General features: G+C 40.8%; 1 long non-coding RNA gene across 1 annotated transcript; it reads left to right on the forward strand.

Annotated features, from left to right (window-relative positions):
* The first annotated feature begins 6,119 nt into the window (after positions 1-6,119).
* On the forward strand, positions 6,120-7,663 carry LOC144287577 (uncharacterized). Its single transcript, XR_013355361.1, has 3 exons — positions 6,120-6,337; positions 6,738-6,810; positions 7,229-7,663. It is a non-coding gene; the product is annotated as an uncharacterized LOC144287577 (long non-coding RNA).
* Positions 7,664-21,005: the final 13,342 nt, after the last annotated feature.

The raw sequence follows: 21,005 nt of genomic DNA on the forward strand, positions 1-21,005 counted from the left end.
ACCCCATCCATGAAGTCATTGATCCTTTGTTTGTCTGTTTGTTTGTTTGTTTGTTTTCCTTGATCCTTTTGATGTTGATTTTATTCTAGAAAGTTCCAGGGTCAATATTTTCCCTCCCTGTTTTTAAAATATTATAGTAGGAGTGCCTGGAGTGGCTAAGTCAGTTAAGCATCTGCTTTCCACTCAGGTCTTGGTCCCAGGCTCCTGGATGGAGCCTCAAGTCAGGCTCAGCAGGGAGTCAGCTTCTCCCTCTCCCCCTGCTCCTCCCCCACCCCACTCATACTCTCTCTCATTCTCAAATAAATAAAATCTTTAAAAAATAAAATATTATAGTATTTTTGAAAATCTCTTTGTGAAGTCTTTCTTTTCTCCATCCCTACTGTAAACCTTGTCCACTTGCCCATTCGCCTTGAGTGAACACAAGTTTGCCAGTCTGCTATTACAGAATCATAAAATAAGGAATGTGTTTCTTCAGAAACTTTAAAGTAAGGTTTAAAAAAAAAAAAGACTCAGGCAAATCAGATCTAACTCAAACTCTGCTTTTTTTGGATACTTAAAAAGCTTCAATTATATTAGTGGGGTATTTCTGAGATATTAAGGGTTTTCAGGTTAAATCTTAATCTACAGTCAATAGTTATAGCCTCTGAGAAGGTACAAATGAATAAATAAGTTAAAAAGTAGAAAAAAATGTACGCACAGTTATGCAAATACTCTCACCCAGAAAGTTTAAATCTCACCATTTCTTTATGAGCTTTGATAGTGTGGTCTGAGTTCACAAAAATCACACCTTGACAGAAAAGTGTAGATGGCACATTTCAGTTACACTTCTTTGTTCAATTTGTATATATTAAAATATTCATGGAATTTTTAGACATTTTGAGGTCTGGCCCTGAGTGTTTGCACAGAGAAATGTAGAAACGTAGGAAATTCCATTTCCTGGAATATAATTAGCCACAGTTTGGGGTACGAATCATTTCATGCCATGCCCACATCCACAATTTTATATTTTAAGGTAGTTTGTCTACCGAGAATGAAGCAAAACACATTTTCACCTCAAAAGATGAAAGGCCAAATTTACTGACAAGTTCCTCCCTGATTCAATTGCAAATATAATGTAAGATTTCCCCAGATATTATACCATATGCTTCATCACCTTTTACTTTTTATTTAAAAATAAAATGTGTAATAATCCTTTCAAAATTACTTCATACTCTGCTTTCCACTAGGAAATGGCTGTGAAGTTATTACCTCCACCTGTTCCCCCAAGCTGGGAGGTACCGGCTTTAGGCCAAAATTATTACGAAGCTTACAAAGTTTCAAGCAACTCCTAACTGCTGGCATGCTGCCATTACAATTTTTTTTGTATATTTTTTTTTTATTGGAGTTCGATTTGCCAACATAGAGTATAACACCTAGTGCTCATCCCACCAAGTGCCCCCCTCAGTGCCCGTCACCCAGTCACCCCATCTCCCCACCCACCTCCCCTTCCACTTCCCCTTGTTCATTTCCCAGAGTTAGGAGTCTCTCATGGTTTGTCTCCCTCTCTGATTTTTCCTACACTCTTTCCCTCCTTTCCCCTATAATCCCATTCACTATTTCTTATGTTCCCCATATGAGTGAAACCACATGATGATTGCTCTTCTCCGACTGACTTATTTCACTCAGCATCATACTCTCCAGTTCCATCCACATTGAAGCAAATGGTGGGTATTTGTCGTTTCTTATGGCTGAGGAATATTCCATTCTATACATAGACCACAGCTTCCTTATCCATCATCTGTTGACGGACACTGAGGCTCCTTCCACAGTTTGGCTATTGTAGACATTGCTGCTATAAACATCGGGGTGCAGGTGTCCTGCTGTTTCACTGCATCTGTATCTTTGAGGTAAATCCTCAGCAGTGCAATTGCTGGGTCATGGGGCAGATCTATTTTTACCTCTTTGAGGAGCCTCCACACAGTTTTCCAGAGTGGCTGCACCAGGTCACATTCCCACCAACAGTGTAAGAGGGTTCCCCTTGCTCCACATCCTCTCCAACATTTGTGGTTTCCTGCCTTGTTAATTTTCCCCATTCTCACTGGTGTGAGGTGGGATCTCATTGTGGTTTTAATCAACCAACCCATCAAGACACTAACCACTGCTTTTGACACAAAGTTGAGTTTTTTCCTTAAAAAAGTGGGAGAGAAATTTTGCTTGAAATCCAAGGAGCTGAATAAGGATTCACTCATATGGGGAACATAAGAAATAGTGAATGGGATTATAGGGGAAAGGAGGGAAAGTGAGTAGGAAAAATCAGAGAGGGAGACAAACCATGAGAGACTCCTAACTCTGGGAAATGAACAAGGGGAAGTGGAAGGGGAGGTGGGTGGGGAGATGGGGTGACTGGGTGACGGGCACTGAGGGGGGCACTTGGTGGGATGAGCACTGGGTGTTATACTCTATGTTGGCAATCGAACCAAAGGATATATTCATGCTATCTATTATGCTGGCGTTGTGAATTTTCATAGATGGGTTTTTATCTCCAGCATGACCCAAAAGGAGAAACAGAATGTACATGTCCACACAGAGAATGTCACAAAGAGCCCAAACTGCAAACAGCCAGCCCATGTGTGCACAAATGTGCACACACATCAATCGTGAAATTTTGTTCCCAGTCTCATTTTTAATTATTTTTCAACTCACCAAGGCATCTAGTTGCAGAATATTAACCCCACCCTCATGTATTAATCGAAGATTTAAAAAAATAAATTAAAAAAAGAAGAGTTAGTTCTTTATCATGATGAAAAATAACATTTTTCCCTTTAAGAAACATGAAATGCACATAGTGTTCAATGGAGTTATTCAGAATTAGAACTTTAGCTTGCCAAGAGCATAGTTGTTGAGTTACAAAGAACCCAAGATGCTTTACTCATGGCTGGTATTTTGGTTACTCCTCAGGGACAGTCCTGACATTGAGCCCCTTCACTCTCATCTCCTTGGTCCGTCATTCTAGACACCAGACACCTTGGGTGAGGCCAACAGTCTGTGCGCCCTGAGAGGTCAGGTGTCACAGATTCCATGTTTTAATCACTTACACTCACCCTTTTTGACTTGCCTGACTTCTCATCCCATAGCCTGTGCCCGGCTACGTAAGGACTTGGCACTGGCCTAGGAACAGAAGGATTCACCACTGGGGTGCCCTTCCCTTGAGAGAATCACAGTCCTGTTGATGGGAAGAGACCCCTCAGCAGTCTTTCTCAGTCTGTTCTACTCCGCCTTGTGGGATGGTCTTCAAAATTCACCCTCTAAGCTCCATTACCGGTGGTAAACCTAGTCTATTTGGTCTAAGCAGCTCCATCTTTGCCTCTAGCATAGTATTTGGCTGGTAAATAAATTCCCCAGCCTGATTTAATGTGACAACCTTTTGCTCAGTAGCTGTTCCCATTTGGAGAAATGCAGTTTGAGTTTTCTCCTTTCCTTTCCAGCTGCCAGCGATTCTTTTCAGAAGGTCAAGCTGTCATTTATTTACCTTTAGTGCCAGGGGAGATTGAAAAGAAAGTTTACACTAATTATCCACTATTTTTGGAGGTCTTCTCGTCTTCAATGCCCCCAAATGTCTTTTTTTCCTTTTTGGTACATTTTGTCTCCTCTGGTAGCTAGGCTATAAACATGGCCAGATCTTTCATGATCTCTTCATTCTGGTCCTTTGTATTTGCATCTTTTATTTTCATTTCAGCCCTGTGTAGGATGTCTTTGCAACACAAATCATTGAATCTGGCCTTCAAGTATATGAGTATGCGTTTACTTGGGTCTCGGTCTTTTTCCAGAAACTCTAGTGATAGAGGTTGTGGCACTTCTGGAACACTTTCTGAAGACTTCCTAAGAGAAGGAAGTTCCTCTGCTCTCTAGCCTTATGTACAGCAAACACTTTCTGGGTTTTTCCGAGGTTCCGCAGGTCCTGTCCCCAAGACCCAGCTGTTAAGAAATCTCTCTTTGCCTAGTAACTGTGTTTGTAGAGTCTCTTGAGCTTAAAACCTTAAAATGTTTTTAAACTTTAAAACTTTTAAAAGGTTTTGTCAAGGGAACTCCTCTCTGAATAGGTGACCTTTAGGCTAAGGCACAAAGGCAAACAAGAAGCCAGGCGTGCAAAGATCTGAGGAGAAGATGTAATCTAGGCAAAAAGAACTTTAAAGGCAAAGGCCCTCCTAGTATGAACTTGGAGTTTGGAGGGAAAATAGGAGACCATGAGACTGATGCACAGTAAAATCAAAGGGGAAAGAAATGTGAAGTGAAGCTGGAAGGAGAGGCAAGGGACACATACCACAGAGTTTAGCAAACAGTGGAAGGAGCGTCAACTTTACTCTTCAGTACGGTAGGAAGTCATTAGAGAGCTTAAAGCATGAGTGATGCCATGTGACTGATGTTTTAAATAATTATTCAAGCAGAATTGTGTGGCCAGGAAGCTGTAGATCTCATGAGTGCAAGTAGTGATGTCTTTTTAAGATAATGACCATAATCCAGGGAGGAAGTGCTGCTGGGAGCAGAGGGAGTGGATTGGAGGTCTATGTGGTGTTCACAGCTGGCAGACTCACTGCTGGATCCATGAAGGGATGAGTGACAGATGACTTCTAGGTTCTCACCTTGAGCAAGGGTAGGATTGGTTACTGAGATGGGGAAGACTTCCTAGAAACACACTGGTAAGGGAGTGGGAGCAACAGGGAGCTCTGTTTTAGCCACATTGGACATACCTGTTAGCTGTTCAAGGGACACGTTGAACAGGTATGGAAAGCACGTATGTAGATACCAGGAGGGGTATCAGGCAAATTCAGAATTGTTGGCCTCTGGGGTTTACTTAAAGCCATGGGATGAGATCACCTGCCCTGTGGCAGAAGGACGGGATGAGAAGAAGGCCCAGGACTGGACTTTGGAGCAGCTCATCTTTTATCTCCAGAGGAGGAAGAAGGTTGCCACACACTGGGAAGGAGCTGTAGCGTAGGGAGGAAATTATTGTCTCCAAAGCCAAGAGAAGAACGTTTTCAAGGAATCCCTAGGGAGTCACCAGTTGAACCCAAAACCCAAATACTCTTTCTGAGCTCAGGACTCAGAGTAGGAGTGAAACACCTTCTAGAAAGATTTCTCTCCCTCCCACAGGCTCATTTGTATCTCTTGGGACCAGCCAGTGAGCATACTTTCTTGCGGAGGTCTTCCAGGTATGACACTTTCAGGAGAAATAAACTGACAACCAGAGGCCAAGGTCTCAACAGAAGCCTCACTGGATTAGGGTGATTGACAGCAGAAGCCTAAGCCACTGAAAGCATTGCCTCTATGAGCCTCCTCCTTCCAGCTTCTGTGAAGGAGGCAGATGCCTGTGCACCTCTGTTTTCTGGTCCTGATTTGCTCCACAGCCTGCTTGACCCTGGCTGAAGCATCCTTCCACCGACCCCTATTTGGTGAAGATGCCCGGAAGAGTCACTTTGATTGTGGTTGTAAAAAATTATTGATTTACAAGGATTTTTCTTTTCTGGTTTCCTACATTCTTTCCAGAAACTATCAGCTGTGATTGAATTTGGTTGCTGCTTTTGTTTCCTTCGGGATTACTAACAGGTAACTGGGTTTCCAGTGAGATACCACCCCTTAATCAGCTACATCTCTGGGTTTATACTCCCTAATCAGGACATCTTGCCCTCTCCTTTACGAAGTGATGGCTTAGAGAGACCCATCATTGACTGACCCTTCCTCACCACCTTTAGAATGAGGAGGAAGGTCATCATATGGATTTGCAGAGATACCTGGTGACAGTCCATCGCCAGAGGTCAGTTGGCCACATAAGGTCCACTAGTTCCGCAGGAACAGATACTCTTAAGGGTTACAGAGTTGCCAGCTCCTCTTTTCATCCTCTCCTTGCCAAATTTCTTTTTAAATTACTGTTTGAGTCACTATCCCCGTTGCTGCGATGATTCATTCCACTCTGACGTGAATGCATGAGGCAGGCTATGACTTCCACTTTATCTCTTTGCCTCTAACATTTATAAACAGCTCACTCAACATGCATCTGCTTGTTACGCTGTGATGTCTTCATTTTTATATTTTCTGACAGCATTCATCTTTTATTGGTCTCTTTTTACAGAAGACCATCTCACTGTGTGCGTATGCGTGTTTTGGGGGGGAAATAGGATAGACACCGACTGGAAGGACATCTCCCTTTCTTCCTGACAGTCTGACAGTTAAATATAGCTATGAACGTCCAGTCACAGCAAGGTGTACAATTCTTCCCTCACGTCTCCTTCACGGCAGCCCAGGAGGAGAGCGAGGGATAAAGAGTAATGGGTATGACTGGAAGGAAGCCGGAGCCATGGTGGTATGTGATTCCATGATTCATTCCCTGGTACGATGGGAGGAACTCCAGGTCATAGAGGCCAGGACACATTGTTCCAGTGTGTGCTCCTGCCTCAATATGCTGAGTCTCAAGTTCTGTGTTCATAAAACCAGAGCAAGAATTCTCCTTCTCATAATGTCTCCAAAGTGGTCTTTCTGATAAAACTGGAAGAGTAAAATCACTGAGACAGGAGAAGGCCCATTGTCAGCTCAGAAATGTTAGCAGGGTCTTTGGGTTAATAGGAGACACAGCTGCTTTTGGTTTTGTTCTTGGGGTGGTCTGTTGTTGTTTTTTTAATTTATTTTTTATTGGTGTTCAATTTGCCGACATATAGACTAACACCCAGTGCTCATGTTTTGTTTTGTTTTGTTGTTGGCTTAAGGCACAGGTACCCTTGAAAGAAGGAACAGAGGGACAGGCTCACTTGCTTTGCCACAGCTATCTCCCCTTCCAAGGTACTGAAAGGTTTCACAAAGGAATCTTGCAGATGAGCCTTAGTGTAATGGTTAGGTGTCGATAGAACAGTTGCACTCATCCATTTTCCAGGATGAGCCACCCTAATTCAGCTTTACATTTCAACTCAACTGATTTCTCAGTTTCTATCCTGCTCTCCTGGACCCAGACGGTCCTTTCCACAGAGTTGTTTGAATGTGTGTCCCAACTGCAAAGCCTCTCCAGCTTTTACTTGGCTGTGATTTTGGTTATTGGACTATTAGTCTTCAGCACAAACGCACCTCCTTTCCTGGGCTTTGGGACCCTGGGGCTGTGATTTTTTAATTTTTATTTATTTATATATATATATATATATATATATATATATATATATATATTTTTTTTTTTTTTTTGTCATGTGGCTGTGTGGTTCCTCACTAGAAACTAAAAGGAAGAAGGGAGAAGGAAGTTACTTCTTCCCACCTTGCTTCCTGTTGCTGTCAACGTCACTCCAGAATTGGTTCTTCATGCCGCAGCTGGTTTCATGCCAACAGGATCTTCCACACCCTCAGAATCAGCTTGGCTGCACCCCTGGGAGAAGCCAGCTCCAGCCTGCAGCCTCCCTGTTCCCAGGTGTGGGTCCCTGTTCCATAGGTCTCCTCCTGCAAACTTTTCAAATCTGGTAATCCCACCCACTTCCCTCATTCCCAGGGGTGGGAGCTGCTTCCTTGTTTACTGCCCCTGTGAGGGGCGCCTGGGTGGCTCAGTCGGTTAAGCACCTGCCCTCAGCTCAGGTCATGACCCCAGGATCCTGGGATGGAGCCCAGAATCAGGCTCCTGCTCAGCAAGGAACTTGCTTCTCCCTCTCCCTTTGTCGCTTCCCCATGCTCGTGCATGCTCTCTCTCTCTCTGTCTCTTTCTATCAAATAAATAAAATCTTTAAAAAAAGAAAAAATTAACTTCCCCTGTGAGACTTCATTGTCTCCCTTCTTTCTTTGAAATTCTCTACAACTTAGCTAACAATTGTCTTTGTTAAATTCTCTATTAAGAGGTGTGTTCAGCATCCTGATTGCACTCTGCCTGTCGTCAGGCTTCCCCCTTAGTGTCTCACTTTAAAACTTTCCTGTAAGTTCAGCCCCATACAACCCAGGCCAGCAGACAGTGGTGTCCCACATGGACGCAGGAGATTGGACACGATGGCCTACCCCCTTCCCCGGCCCACACCCTTTAGGCATGAGTATCACTTCTATGTATGGTCACTCATTCGCATCCCTAGGGCATTTTATGAAAATTGTATGAGCCTACATACAATGGATCCATAATCTCCCAGGACTACCCACGTTTTCCTTTCAAACCTCAGGCTTCTGGGAAGGTAAACACCATGCTGAGAAACTGTAACTGCCCCAGAAGTAAGTTATATTTAAATAGCCAAGCAATTCCTTGGGAATGAAGTGGTTGAAAGCTAAATGAAGACAAATGCATGGCTTATGCTTGCGAGATTTATACGATACACACGTGGAAAATTTAGGTTCTTTCCAAGGAGCTGGTGGGTTTTGTAAAGTGTGTATAAATTTTCAACTAGGACCTTGATCTGTTTGATATATGACTGAGAGATTTTTGTAAATAGCTATATTTGGGCCACAATTTTTAGCTTAATTTACTATAGTCTGTGTTCACTATTAAAAAAACACAATTCGTTTAGTGCTTTTCTTTATTTCCATTAGTTACCAGAGATACACACATTTATTGAAAAATTCTTGTCATTCATCAAATGTCCACTGGCTTGCTGGAAAATGTTCACATACCTCGTCTTCCTAATCAGCAGAGGGAGGGAGGCTGTGTAAGAGTTTCCACGCTCGTACAGTTCCTGCAGCAGGCCCAGGGCTGAGGGAAGTGACGCTGCTGCACCTCTACTTTTCAATTCAGTCGGGTGCTGGATGACAAGCATTTCTGTAGTTTATTTTATAGCTTCTGGAAGAGTCCAGATGGTGGACTCTTTCAGAGTGGCGAGTAAATTGGAAATCTTTGGAAAAATCCCTTATTTGTCAAACTAACGTCAGAAATTCTCAAATTAGGATGTGTGTTTACGTGTGTCACTCGGTTCACTGAATCACAAATTACTTATATCATGATGAAAGGAGTGGGCTTATTTTGTATTACCGTGTGTGTGTGTGTGTGTGTGTGTGTGTGTATTGCTTTTTTAGAGCAATTTTTGGTTCATAACAAAATTGAGTGCAAAGCGCAGAGTTCCCATATGCCCCCTTTCTTCTTAACCTTAGCCTCTTTTTTTTTTAACATAGAAGAACCAAACCCAATAGACTTTATTCAACTTATTAGAATGGGGAAAACAAACAATATGGAATAAGTCCTAAGGAATGCTCTCGCGTACTACTATTTCAAGCCATCATCAGTGTTTTACAAAACACACAGCACATACGAAAAGTTTCAACACACTCTTTTTTTAAAATCTGCAATAAATATTAATAAGCATATAAATTTCTTCCTTACCAATCATAAAATTACTGAATTACCAGATTCTATAATGTTCATATATATTTTTATTTAAATACTTTTAACGAGATGAGTACCAATACCATATGCCCCACCAGAGTGCTATACGTTTGCTACAGTTGACGGACCTACATGGGCACACCATTATCACCCAAAGCCCACAGCTTGCAGTAGGGCTCAGTCTTTGTGTTGCACGTCCTACGGTTTTAGACAAACGTATAATGACATGTGCCAATCATTCTAGAATCGTACAGAGTATTTTCACTGCCATAAAGATCTTCTGTCCTCCTCCCATTCATCCCACCCTCCCTCCTGGTCTTTGGCAGCCAGTGATCTTTTTACCATCTCTATAGTTCCGCCTTTTCCAGAATGTCATGTAGTTGAAACCATACAGTATGCGGTCCTTCCAGAATGGCTTCTTTTAGTTAGCAGTATGTGTTTAAGATTCCTCTATGTCTTTTCACAGCTTGATAAACTCATTTTTTTATCACTGAATAATAGTCTGTTGTCTGGATGTACCACAGTTTATTCATTCATTCACCTACCAAAGGACATCTTGAGGGCTTCCATGGTTTGGCATTTACAGACACAGTGTCATGAATATCCACGTGGAAGTTTTTGTGTGGATCTAAGCTTTCAATTCCTGGGTAAATACCAAGGAGTATGATTGCTGTGGTGTATGACAAGAGTGTGCTTAATTTTATAAGAAATCTCCAAACTATCTTCCAAAGTAACTCTACCATTATCTTCCTGAATACTGTCTAAGGTAAACCTGGCTCATACTCAAAGGCAGTACTCACTGCCCAAAGAAATACAGTGCAAGCCAACGTTATTTTAAATCATCATAAATAATGGTGGCCCCATTAAAAAGCATAAAAATAAATAGCTGAAATTAACTTTAATATATATTTTTTAAAATCAAATATACATAAAATCATCAGACCAATAATCAGTATTAAAACACGAATGAATTATTTTATCTTCATTCCAAGTGCTCAATAGCTATGACTAGTGTCTACTATATTAGGCAACACATCTCTACAGGGATCTTGTCGATTTAATTCATTTTGTACAAAGAACAAGTAGGCATTGACAAAATAACATCAATGGTTGATTGAGATGTCGTGTAATATTTGTGCAATCAGATTTTACTCAAACAATACTGCATCTTTGAGAATCAGCTATCACTAATGTCTGTCTGTTTTGTTTGTTGTGGTGAGAACACTTAATGTGAGATCTACTCTCATGGTAATTCTCCTAACTGGCCTCTCACATCCACCCTTGCCTCTCTGCCATCCACTCTCCACACGGCACCAAAATATCTTTCAGTTCTTTGAGTGTCCCATGCTCCTTCTCAACAAGAGTCTTGGCACATTCTATTCCTCCTGCCCAGGATTCTCTCCCCACCCCCAGCCTTGCTTCTTTGCCTGGTTGAGTCCTGCTAAGCCTTCGGCTCTTAGTTCATTGTCGCTTCCTCAGCGAAGTCTTCCCTGACTGCCTCCTCAACTGTAAGTCTCCTGTCATACTCCCAGTAGCTCCAAAGGCTTCTCATTTATATCACTCATCATTACTGACATTTGGTTAAGACCTCCTGCCCAGTAGAATTTAAGCTCCATAAAGACAGACACTGGGTCTGCTCTGGCCAGCACAGTCTAGCACACAGAAGGAGTTTCATAAACGTGTGCTGAATGAATGCCAATAACCTATCGCGGATTAGATCTGTGCGGTGCACCACGATGTAAGTAAACAAACACAGGAATGCCTTATGAATAACTGTTGGAGAGTTCTTTTCTAAAATGACCATATTTGGGGCACCTGGGTGGCTCAGGTGGTTAAATGTCTGCCTTGGGCTCAGGTCATGATCCGACCCAAGATGGAGCCAACATTGGGCTTCCTGCCCAGCAGGGAGTCTGCTTCTCTGCCCCTCCTCACAGAGCTCCTGTGCTTTCTCTCACTCGCTCACTCTCTTTCTCTCTCAAATAAATAAAATTTTTAAAAAACAAAAAAATAAAATGGCCACCTTTAAGAAAAGTCTAGAATGTCTAACCTTGTGACTCCTGACTCCTTGATGTGTCAGTGATGGAACTACTTGGAACAAATTTTAGTTTCAAGTCTCCTCGTCACTCTGAAGTAAAGCCTTGAGTGTGTCCTGCCTCCTTGGTTGTGTGATATTTCTTCTCTTACAAACTATAAACTCTAAAAAAAGAAGGGAGTGTTTCATTTGGAGTCTAGAACAGAGAAACCTATAAGCCTAGGGGAGAGAGTAAGATTTCAACTCTAAATCCCCTCTTGGGAAAATCATCATTATATTAAAGTTAAAAGTGTGAAGAAAATATATTTATTTTCTATGCTAAAGTGAGAAACTATTGTTTTCTGTATTTTATTCTTTCTCTGGTTGGGGTCCTTAGCAAAAATAATTATGTTTTTCCAAGATGCATCCATTAAAAATCACTGTAATCAGCAGAGACTAAGCACTTGATACCAGTTGTATAGGCCTATTATTTCACTGCTCTGAAGCAGTTCTAATTAATGGTTTGTTTTTTCTCAGGAAAGCAAACACTCTTCAAAAGAGAGTGAAAAATCCCTGAGTCAAATTGCACAATAATCAAGAACCTGAATACAGTTTTCTCTAGGAATTGAAAGCCCCTCCTGAGAAATTCAATGGGCCTGTTTCACCAGGAGAAAATCTATTGCTAACACTTTATTTACTGATCTTCTTATGCCCATGTGATCTCTTGTTGTCCTAAAAAAGTGGGCAGTTTCAAGTTTTGACATACTTCAGCCTATTATCAGCATGAAAACAACCTACCCATTTCAGCTTCAAGAACATGTGGCCACAGAGGCTGGGAAACTTACCTCTTCTCTTCCTCTGCTCTCCTCTTTAATTCTGATCCTGTGAACTCTGCTAGAAAAACAAAGCAAAAAGGAAACCCTACTGTCGGCCCATGGACAAGTCACCTATTATGACACTGAGATTAACTTGGATCTAAGAGGTTTAGCCTTTGGTGGGTTTCAAGTGACAATTGATCTATTCCTAGGAAAGCTAACCTGAGGTCAGGTGACTACATAACAGAGGAAACTACCAATCTGGTTAAAAGACAGTTTGTAGCTTTTATACCTTAAATTTTTAAGGGTCTTGTCCCAAGAGCCCATGTACATTGCCATTATTTTCCAATATAGAGTTTGTCTAGGTGGCAAAGACTTTAGCCAAACCCAGTTACTCTCTCTATGAATTCCTTTTTTTCCGATTTTTCCTTTGTGTATTTTGTGGGTTTTTTAAAATATTATTATTGAAGTACAGTTGACATACAATGTTATATTAGTTTCAAGTATAAAAATTATCTCAAGAAAATAATGAAAAATGAAAAGACTTAGACATAGAGCACATGGATTTTAAGGTTTAATATTGGGTCTTCAAAGCTTTAATTATATTCATATGCACATTATTCTGTTGTTCACAATTTGCCCTTGAAACTGTTTCCAACAACATGCATAGCCCTCCAGATAACAATACTGATCCTCACACTTGTGTCTTGGGAGCACGGGTGGGACATGCCCTGTTAATTATACCTGCATGTGTGATACATTGGTTCAATAATAAATAACCACAAACGTAGTCACTTAAGATAACACACCATTCATTCTCTCAGTTCTGGAGGTACCAGTCTGGGCATAAGTTAAGATGTCAGTAGGGTTGGTTGCTTCTAGAGGTTCTAAGGAAGAATCTCTCTCCTAGACTTTTTCAGCTTCTAGTGGCTGCCTCTCATTCCTGGCCCATAGTCCCTTCCTCCATCATCAAAGAGCATCACTCCAGTCTCTAAATCACAGGATCACATCACCTTCCCCCCTGCTGCTAGTCACAGCTCCCTTTGCTTCCTTCATATACAATGTTTGTAATTATATTTGGGGTCCACTGGGTTATCCAGAATAATCCCTCTATCTCAAGACCTTTAACCACACATCCTCAAAGTCTCTTATGCAAGGTAAATTAGCATGTTCACAAGTTCTAGAGATTAGGGCATGAATATCTTGAGGGGTCATTATTCAGCATGGCATGAGACTCATACTCTTGATATCTTTAATATCATCCTTTGGTCCCTTCATTTAAAACCAGAAATATAGGCAGGGTACAAACCCTCAACCAACAAAAATCAGGCACACCTCCTACTATATCAGTTTCTGGGTGATAAGGGTCCCCAGCCTAGACTCAAAGTCAGGTGCTTCTGATGATGAGCCAGTAGATGCCTCTTCCTCAGCATCTCGTCCCACCACTCACAGATGCAGTCCTCACCTGTGCCACAAAGCCCAGCAGAATGCTGAAAGAAAACTCCTGGACTTACAAATCTATTTTTATTTTTTTAATTTCAATCCAATTTAGTCAACATATCCTGTAATATTAGTTTCAGGGGTAGAATCTAGTGATTTATCGGTTGCATATAACACCCAGTACTCATTACATCAAGCACCCATTACCCAGTTAGTCCACCTCCCTCCCACCCCCCCTCCAGCAACCCTTAGTTTGTTTCCTAGAGCTAAGAGTGTTTTATAGTTTGTCTCCTCTCTGATTTCATCTTGTTTTATTTACCCCTCTCCTCCCCTATGTTCATCTGTTTCGTTTCTTAAATTCTATATTTGAGTGAAAACATATGATATTTGTCTTTCTCTGACTTATTTCACTTAGCATAGTACCCTCTGGTTCTATCCACGTCATTGCAAATGGCAAGCTCTCATTCTTTTTGATGGCTAATATTCCATTATATATAAAATATATACATAATATGTAATATATTAAAATATATTTACATAATGTATATTAATAATATATATACCACCTCTTCTTTATCCATTCATCTTCAATGGACATCTCTTTCCATAATTTGGCTGTTGTGGACATTGCTGCTATAAACATCGGGGTGCAGGTGCCCCTTCAAATCACTATGTTTGTATCCTTTGGATAAATACCCAGCAGTGCAATTGCTGGATTGTAGAATAGTTCTATTTTTAACTTTTTAAGGAATGTCCATAGTGTTTCCAGAGTGTCCATACCAGTTTGAATTCTTACCAAAACTGTGAGAGGGTTCCCCTTTCTCTTCATCCTCGCCCATATCTGTTGTTTCCTGTTGTTAATTTTCATCATTCTGACAGGTGTGAGCTGATATTAAAAATCAAATATTTTTTTAAATGACAAGAACAAAAAATTCTCAGAATATAAATAGCTATGAGAAAGAAAAATAAATAGCTAGCTAGCTACCTATGAGTAGGACAACCATTCGGGAAGAGAACAACATCGTTTGGGCTCTGCTTTAACTGGAGGGAAAGAGGGCAAAACTAAGCTCTTGAGCTGCTATCTTCCAGTGAGTAATTTTTGTAAAGCATAAAATGACTGATGAAAAGGCAAGAAGATGAATTCAGTACATTCTCTAGGTCCTTTCACAAACATGGAGACACCTCCCTGTCTATTTATAATCCTTCAACGTCATCTCAATCCCCTCTACCCCTAGGATTCTCCATACCAACACTAGCACAATTGGTTAAAAAAAAAAAAAAAAAACTTTCCAAATATTCAAAGTAGTTCATTCTAGTCCTTAACAATCTTCTTGGGAAAGAGTTTCAGAACATGAATTTAGGTGCTTTGCCAATGCTTCAAAATGCAGTGCAGCAACTCCCTCTCACATCTTGGAGGAGCTATTTTCATACTGCTGTGCAATTTAACACATGGTGATGCAAAATAGTTAACAGAAACTGGTTTCCACATTCTGGAGGGAGCAAACCTCGAAAGTTAATGCAACTTATGTTTAACTTCTATATGAAATTACTTTCATAGGAAGGACTGAAGGGTACCTAAATTGACCAAAACTTTTCCAGACCACTTCTGATTATGCCTTACTTCAAGATGTCAGAGTATGGCTGAAATAAAAATGAAAAATACTTCGTTTATGAGGAGTTGCATTTTATCAAACCCCTTGCGAGACTGTCCCCCTACTCCTCTACTCTTACTTTTGTGTAGTTAATGGAAACATTATCTTAAACTAGTCTCATGCCCGTTTCCTGAGGCACTGTTCTGGGCATCTTCCTGCCATTTTAATGCATTGATGACCATCATTAATCTTTCTTTATGGGATTTCAGCCAAAATTGTGCCCTTGTGACAATATTCACATCTGAGCTAATGTGACTTAATTTTCCAAGTTGGCTTCATGAGGCTAAGTCGCAAGTGCTTTATTAAAACCTAGATAATAAAATTAGCCCATTTATCTACTAATCGTGTGCTTCCATCACATGATTAAATGCATTTGTTATGCTAAAGTCCTATAAATTGGAGTTTTTTTTACTTCATAAAATGAAGTAACCATAAAAATTTCGGGCTCCTTTTTCAACATGCTAGACAGAATTTTAAGGTTAGCCCTTGGCATGTAGCCTAAAATATAAACTGCTATTTAACCTCCTTTGAGGTGACATTTGTATTTTATATAGGCTCAGAGGAGAAACCTGGAAGATTGGAAAGATTATTTTAAAAGGCAACCTCGGGCTTTTAGAGAAAAAGCTTTTTAAACTCCTTTGGGCTAACTAAGGTGCCACCAAAGTTATAATTTCACTTTTTTGAAGGGGGTGGGCAATGGAAAGTGGAGAGATTTTATCAAGCCCAGGTGCTTTTACTTCCGGAACTTTGGTCTCATACAAGTTGAGCAGCCTGGTCCGCAAGCCTAAGAAATAGCAACAGAATCAAACGCACCATAAGAAGCTAGCTTTGTAAGTGGAACAACCCCACAGAAATACAGCTTCATAGGATGAGTTCCAAGTGTCCAAGTTTACTTCATCACTAATCTGGAAATCCTCACATGAGCTCAGTCCCAGAGCCAAATAAAAAAGGATTTAAGAAAAAAAAAAAAAAAAAAAGGATTTAAGTCTGTGTTTCTTTAGGAGAATCTCTGAATGAATATCAACTCCAGAACTTACCTCTCCCCATCCCAGAATCCTTTCAGTCTATCTAATCACCCAGAATCTTTGGAGACTGGCTCGGCCCCGAACAGGTTCACTAAGAGGGAGAGAAGTTATCTTAGGTCACCACTAGATCGATCGGTTGAGGAATAAGTAGTGATTTTCTGAAGAGTTTTCAAGTCTAAATTCTCAGAGAACACAAACCAGGCAAATAGGAAGTCTTTATCCATTCCTTAGTGGAAACCATTAAGGGCATTTCACTGGTATAAAACTGTCCTTCTGGAAAAAGATCAAAGCCCCAGTGGCCCAGTTCACCTCCTCCTCCTCCTCCTCCTCTCCAGAGACCAGGATGCTGTGAAAAGACCCTTTCTGATTCCCAAACAAAGCATTTTCTACCACTTAACCAGAGTTCCAACTAAAAAGACTGCACAGGGATGCCTGGGGGGCTCAGCGGTGCCCCTGGCTCAGGGTGTGACCCCGGGGTCCCAGGATCGAGTCCCACGGCGGGCTCCCTGCCTGGAGCCTGCTTCTCCCCCTGCCTGTGTCTCTGCCTTTCTCTCTCTGTGTCTTTCATGAATAAATAAATAAAATCTAAAAAATAAAAAATAAAAAGACTGCACATTTTAGGAAATGGTGAGCAATTGTTGCAAGGATGCTACATGTCTTTAAAATTAGGGGATGATTTATTTTTTTCTCTGTTTTCACCACCACAATGAATTGGGAATATAATAGAAACTCAGCAGTAGAGAGAAAAGTGACATAATCTCTGAATAGAGTATGAAGAAAAAGAAAAAAGGTTGGTGCGTTGGTTGTTTTGTTTTCTAAGCTTAATTGTGGGAGTTAGTGTTCGAGAAATTCTTAGGCTTCTCATTCCTGTGTGTTGCTGATTATAAGGCTCAATCGTCTGAGTTCAACTGGTTAGGACACAGAAACATTAAAAATAAAAGGTTTAATTCTCCCTGTTAAAAATAAGGGAGGAGACATCCCCCTTCCCTTTGTCAGAGCATTTTTTTTTTAAATAAACATGTAATTGTAAATTCTCTCTGCCCTTTGAGACATATGTAAATGTTTTCTATTTTTGTTTTAGTTTTTGGTTTAACTGTGTTGCCCGTTTCCCCAGAATGTCTGTCTCAAGGACCTGGGAGTCATCCTTTTGAACTGGGGGAGGGTAGGAGCCTAACTCGGTGCCTCGCTCCAAGTTCTAAAACCACTTCCTGTCAAGGATATGAGAAGTTTATCTTTTCTATAAAGCCAATTAGCTAACACAGATGGTCAACCCAATTACCAGGTAAATTTAGGATGAACTACGTGTGACAAATGTGCTGTCAAGTCCTCTGACTTGAGGACTAGTTACTGTTTATCTTGAGAACATGTGGGGAATGTTCTTGGCTTCAGATCTGCGTGGCTATATATAAGGGGGTAAAATTTCTGTCTTTGCAGTTTCTCAGCAATTGATGTGATGAGCATCACGTTCTGCTTTAATACTTACTCGGCCACAAAACGGTGTCTCTGTTTCTCCTGCCTTTGTGGAGACTTTTTCCCAACTGGGGGAAGATTGGGGAGTTTTCCATTCTTTTTCCCCCAACAGTATACCTTTTATTCCAAAAATCCTACTCTAACCGCCCTCCCCCCCCCAGGTTTGGGCATCTGAAATATAAACTAAGAATCTCAGGGAAAAAAAAATTATATTTCTTTCTATATTTTTCTTTAGTTCTTGCTTCCTTTTGACCCTGAGACATTCTCTCCTATATGAAACTATAAGTCCTGCAAAATAAAGCCTGTGTGATGATGCTTCTTTTAGTTGGGGTATTAAGGGGACGGGGGTAGTAGCAAAGGAGTTTCATCCTTTTGAGAGTTAGGCAGCATATAGGTTAATTTTTTTATTCCTTTGGCTATTTAACACAATTCAAAGGTATTTTGCACATTCTTTATTAATATGCAGTAACAAAAACCCTTAGGATTTCATGTATATAATTCAAACATTCTGGCATGATTTCTAACCATAACCAAATTTTCCCAAGACTCACCAATCTGTGAAACAAATTAGACCATCTTTTTAAAGTAACTCAACTTTCAATGGCTCATAACCCTCATTTCCTAATATGGTACATTAAACCCCTGAAAGATTCACCTAATATTTGGTGAAGGCCCAGGAAATGAAAATAGTCAGTTACCAAAAAAAAAAAAAAAAAAGCAGGACAAATGAAACAAGTTCTCAAATGTGAGGCTAAGGTATCATTGTCAGGACTGGGGCTGGTGGTCATTTGGGTGAATCTCAGCGAATGGCCACCAATCCCTCCTGCTCCGTATCAGAGTAGGTTCTAGAAAAGGAAGCAGGACTGCAACTGCAGAAGAGGAGGTGGAGAAGCCTCGGCCACAGGAAAGGGATAGATCTAGACTCTGAGAACTCTCATCTCTCATGGAACTTTCTGTCTCGTGGAGATGATAGACAACAGACAAGAAAATAGATAACATTTCGGATCATGGCAAACACTTTGAAGAAACTATGCATGACTGGGATCTGGAGAATGGCAGGGAGGGAGATGGGATCAGACCCGGTGATCGGAAGGGCTCTCTGAGGAATGAGTGGAGCCTTGAATTAGGAGAGGCAGCCCGACAACCCAGGAAAGCTGTAGGATGAGGCTTCCAGACACAGAGAACAGCGGGTTAAAAGACTTAAATCAAGGAAGAATTTGGAAAAAAAAAAAAAAGAAGGAGGAGGAGGAGGAGGAGAAGGAGAAGGAAAGAAGAAGAAGAAGAAGGAGAAGGAGAAGGAGAAGGAGAAAGGAGAAGAAGAAGAAGAAGAAGAAGAAGAAGAAGAAGAAGAAGAAGAAGAAGAAGAAGAAGAAGAAGAAGAAAGAAGAAGAAGAAGAAGAGAGAAGAAGAAGGAAGAAGAAGAAGAAGAAGAAGAAGAAGAAGAAGAAGAAGAAGAAGAAGAAGAAGAAGAAGAAGAAGAAGAAGAAGAAGAAGAAGAATTTGGCCTGGGATCCCTGGGTGGCGCAGCGGTTTGGCGCCTGCCTTTGGCCCAGGGCGCGATCCTAGAGACTGGGATCGAATCCCACGTCGGGCTCCCTATATGGAGCCTGCTTCTCCCTCTGCCTATGTCTCTGCCTCTCTCTCTCTCTCTCTCTCTCTCTCTGTGACTATCATAAAATAAATAAAAATTAAAAAAAAAAGAATTTGGCCATTTCCAAAAAATGGAAAGGAAAAAAAAAATCAGTCTGGCTGACTCGGAGGCAGAAGTGGAGATGGAAAATGCAACATGTTGGGCCTCATCGGCTAAGTAAGACGTGTGTATTATATTGAAATAGGATAGGACAAGAAGGCAGGGAAGATTTTTAGTAAGGAAGTGATGGAATCTGATTTACACTTTAAAAAGATCCCCATGTGGAGAATGGATTGTAGGTGGGTGTATTAGTTGGAATGGCTGCCCTAACAAAATACCACAGACTGGGCGGCTTAAACAACGGAAATTTATTTTCTCGCAGTTCTTGGAAGTCTAAGATCAAGATACCAATAGGGCTGGTTTCTAGTGAGGTCTCTTTTCCTGGCTTGCAGATGACACCTTCTCGCAATCTCTTCACATGACCTTTCTTCTGTGTCTCTTCTGCTTCTTATAGGGTCGCTGGTCCTATTGGATTAGGGCCTCATATATATGATCTCATTTAACCTGAATTATCTCCCCAAAGACCTATCTTCAAATACAGTCATATTAGGGGGTTAGGGCTTCATCATAAAAATTTTAGAAGGACACACTTCAGTTCATAACAGTAGCAAAACAGTGTGTTCAAATGAAAGTTAAAGGTGTTTTGGATCTGAATAAACACAGTGAAAATAGGTAGAAATTGACATTCTGGATATATTTTGGCAGAGTAGCTGACTATGTCAGTGAAAGGAATGAGGGAAAGAAAAAGCAGAAATAACACATAGTTTTGCTGACTGAAAAAATGGGTAGATCTTTATGTACATTTTATCCGAGGATCTCCCTCACAATTATTTTCTTCCCATGACATCTTTGTTACATTCCATTAAATTCACTTTTCTATTCTAACAGAGTGTTTTTCTTTCTCTCCCTCAAGTTTTATAGCATTTTTGATCAGAAAGCCTCTGGCCAAACCTGTTATTTATTCTTAGTCTTGTTAAAAGAATCCCCTTCCTTTCTTTGGGTCTTGGGTTCACATCTTCTGGGTTCTGATGGGACCGAGTTCAAATCATTTTCCACAAATCCCAGGGTGACCTTTCCTTTTAAAAAAAAAATCTTTTTTTTTTTTTTTTTTATTCGTGAGAGACATGGAAAGAAAGGCAGAGACACAGGCAGAGGGAGAAGCAGGCTCCCTATGGGAAGCCTGATATGAGACTCGATCTCAGGACCCCAGGATCATGACCTGAGTTGAAGGCAGACGTTCAACCACTGAGCCACCCAGATGCCCCAAACCTCATTTTATCCTCAAAAGCAAGCAACTCAACCTTTCCTACTCTCTTTTAAACATGTTATGTACTCTCTCTGGAATGTCCTTCTCTACATCATATCTAGCTAACTCAGCTCAAGACACATTTCTGGAAAATTTCTATGAGCCTTCAGTTGGAATTAATGACTCCATGTTCTTATAGCACCCTGGGCATAGCACCATTGTATCCTTTATCACTCTGTGTATTATTATATTTACTCTTCTACTACCCTTTCGGCTAAAAGCCATTTTCAAAAAGAATTATGTATCATTATTTTTGTATATTTTTGCAACATAAGTACTCCATAAATGTTGATGAACA

This window comes from Canis aureus, chromosome 17 (assembly GCF_053574225.1).
Source record: "Canis aureus isolate CA01 chromosome 17, VMU_Caureus_v.1.0, whole genome shotgun sequence".
NCBI classification, from domain to species: domain Eukaryota; kingdom Metazoa; phylum Chordata; class Mammalia; order Carnivora; family Canidae; genus Canis; species Canis aureus.